The following is a 3,919-nucleotide window of genomic DNA, read 5'->3' on the forward strand; positions in this document are numbered from 1 at the left end:
CTTACATCAGTAAAAACAGATTTTATGAAAAAAACTTTAAAAAAGGCACAAAGAAGATCAAGCTATAATAATGTGTCAATTCAGCAAAAGGATATTACAACTGGAAATACATATGCACCCAACACTGGAGCACCCAGATAAATAAAACAAATATCATTAGAGCTAAAGAGAGAGATAAGCCTCAATAAAATAATAGCTGGAGACTTCCACACTCCAATTTTAGCATTAGACAGTTCATCCAGACAGAAAATAAACAAAGACATATCAGACTTAATCTATACTATAGGCCAAGTGGACCTTTTAGACATGTACAGGACATTTTATTCAATAGCTAGAGAATATACTATCTTCTTCTCAGCAAATGGATCATTCTGAAAGATAGACCATATATGACACCACAAGATAAGTGTTAAAAAATTAGAAAAAGAAACTGTTATCATTTCAAGTATCTTCTCTTACTACAATGGAATAAAACTAGAAATCAATAACAACAGGAACTTTGGAAACAATATGAACACAAAGAAATTAAATAATATGCTCCTGAGTGACCAGTGAGTCAATGAAGAAATTAAAAACAAAATTGAAAAGTTTCTTGAAACAAATGAAAATGGAAACACAATATACAAAAACTTAGGGATGTAGTGAAAGCAATATTAATGGGAAAGTTTGTAGCAATAAGCAACTGCATCAAAAAAGTTTTAAAAAGATCAAATAAATAATGTAATGATGCATCCTAAAGAATTAGAAACACAAAAGCAAACTAAATCCAAAATTAGAAGATGAAAATAATTAATATCTGAGCAAAAAGAAACAAATTAAAATAAAATTCCATACAAAAGATCAACAAAACAAAAAGTTGGTTATTTGAAAAGATAAGTAAAATTGAAAAACCTTTAACCAGACTAAAAAAGGACCCAAACAAAGAGACTAAGAGAAGATCCAAATAAATAAAATCATAGATGAAAAGGGAGATGCTACAACTGATATGTTAGAACTTCAAAGGATCATTAGACGCTACCTTGAGTAACTATATGCTAATAAATTGGAAAAGCGATGAGAAATGAATAAATTCCTAGACACATACAACCTACCAAGATTGAACCATGAGGAAATCCAAAACCAGAATAGATCAATAACAAGTGATGAGGTTGAAGCCATAATAAAAAGTCTCCCAGCAAAGAAAAGCCCAGGACCCGATAGCTTCACTGCTGAATTTTACCACACATTTAAAGAAGCAATAATATCAATCCTACTCAAACTATTTTGAAACATTTAAAGAATAGTATCAATCCTAATCAAACTATTCTGAAAAGTAGATGAGGAGGCAATACTTCCAACTTCTTTCTATGAGGTCAGTATTACTCTGATACTAAAACTAAACAAAGACGCACAATAGAAGAAAACTACAGCCCAATATTCCTGACAAATATTGATGTAAAAATCATTTTAAAAAATTCTAGCCAACTGAATTCAACAACACATTAAAAGGCCATTCATCATGACTAAATGGGATTTATCGTGATGCAATGATGGTGTAACATATGCAAATCAATCAATGTGCCACACCATGTCACTAGAAAGCACAAAAACTATATGATCATTTAATTTGAAGCTGAAAATGATTTAGTAATGTTGCACATCTCTTCATGATAAAAACTCTCAAAAACCTGGCTATAGAAAGAACATATCTCAACACAATAAAAGACATATATGACAGACCCACATCTAGGAGCATACTGAATGGGAAAAACTAAAAGCCTTTGCTTCAAGAGCTGGAGCATGACAATGATGTCCTCTTTCACCACTATTATTCAATGTAGTACTGGAAGACTTTGTTAGGGCAATCAGACAAGAGAAATAAATAAATAGCATGAAAATTGGAAAGAAAAAAGTCAAATTTTGTTTGCAGATGATATGGCCTTATATTTGAGAAAACCTAAAGACTTGATATGGTTTGGCTGTGTCCCCACCCAAAATTTTATCTTGAATTGTAATCCTCATAATCCCCACTTGTCAAGGGTGGGACCAGGTGGAGGTAATTGGATCATGGGGGTGGTTTTCCCCAGGTGTTCTGGGATAGTGGGTGGATTTCATGATATCGGATGGTTTTATAAGCATCTGGCATTTCCTCTCCTTGCACTCACTCTGTCCTGCCGCCCTGTGAAGAAGGTGCCTGCTTCTCCTTTGCCTTCTGCCATGATTATAAGTTTCCTGAGGCATCTCTAGAAATGTGAAACTGTTAGTAAATTAAACCTCTTTCCTTTATAAATTACCCAGTCTCAGGCAGTTCTTTATAGCAATGTAAGAACTGAAATAAAAGGCACCACCAGAAAACTATTAGAATTGATAAATTCAGCAAAGTTGTAGGATTCAAAATCAACATACAAAAATCAGCAGCATTTCTATATGCCATCAGCAAACTATCTGAAAAAAATCAAAGAAGTAATCCCATTTACAATAACTACAAATAAAATTAAATACCTAGGAATTTATTTAAGCAAAACTGTGTGAGGTCTCTACGAGGAAAGCTATAAAACATTGATGAAAACAATGGAAGAGTATCCCAAAAATCAAGAGGTATTTTATATTTGTGGATTTGAAGAAATCATATTGCTAAAATGTCCATAGTACCTAAAGCAATCGACAGATTCAATGCAAACCCTATCAAAACACCAATGCCATTCTTCACGAAAAAATAAAAAAATAACTATCTTAAAATTCACATAGAACAAACAAAAAAAAGACCCCAAATAGCCAAAGCTATTCTGAGTAAAAAGAACAGAACTGGAGAAAATAAAATGACCTGGCTTAAAATTATACTACAAGGCTATATTAACAAAAATTGCATGGTACTGGTATAAAAACAGAAATATATATCAATGGAACAGAATAGATAACCCCAAAATAAATCCATACACCTACAGGGAACTCATTTTTAACAAAGTTTGAAGAACATACATTGAGAAAAGGACTGTCTCTTCAGTAAATATTGTTGGGAAAACTGGGCATTCATATTGAAAAGAATGACACTAAGCCCCTATCTCTTGCCATATACAAAAAGCAAATCATAATGGATTGAAAACTTAAATTTGTGACATCAAACTATGAAAATGCTAAAATAAAACATTAAAACTCTCCAGGACCCTGGGCTGGACAATGATTTCTTGAGTAATACCCCACAGGTACACACAATCTAAGCAAAAATGGACAAATGGGATTATATCAAGGTAAAAAGCTTCTGCACGCCAAAGCAAGTAATCACCCAGGTGAAGAGACAATCTACACAATGGGAGAAAATATTTTCAAACTACTCATCAGTGATAATTAATATTAGATGTCAACTTGATTGGATTGAGGGATGCCTAGATGGGCAGTAAAGTGTTGTATGTGGGTATGTCTGTGAGGGTGTTGCTACAGGAGATTGATATTTGAGTTGGTGGACTGGGAGAGGAAGACCTAACCTCAATATGAGGGGGGATCATCCAATCAGTTGCCAGTGCAGTTAGAACAAAGCAGGCCGAAGGAAGGTGGCATGAGCTTGCTTGCTGAGTCTTCTGGCTCTAATTTTCTTCTTCCCATACCAGACACTTGCTTGCTTCTGTTCATCCTGCCCTTGGACATCAGACTCCGGTTTCTTCAGACTTGGATTCTGAGACTTGCACCAGCAGCTTCTTAGGGTCTCTCAAGCCCTTGGATGCAGATTGAATGTTGCAATGTTGCCTTTCTTGGTTTTGAGGCTTTTGAACATGGACTGAGCAACTACTGTCTTCTCTCTTTCCCCAGATTGTAGACAGCCTGTCTTAGGACTTTGCTCTGTAATTGTGTGAGCCAATTCTCCCTAATAAACTCCCTTTTATAAAACACATATGTCCTATTGGTTCTGTCACCCTGAAGAACTCTAATATACTATCTGACAAGG

The sequence above is a fragment of the Macaca fascicularis genome, chromosome X (assembly GCF_037993035.2).
Source record: "Macaca fascicularis isolate 582-1 chromosome X, T2T-MFA8v1.1".
Taxonomy (NCBI): Eukaryota; Metazoa; Chordata; class Mammalia; order Primates; family Cercopithecidae; genus Macaca; species Macaca fascicularis.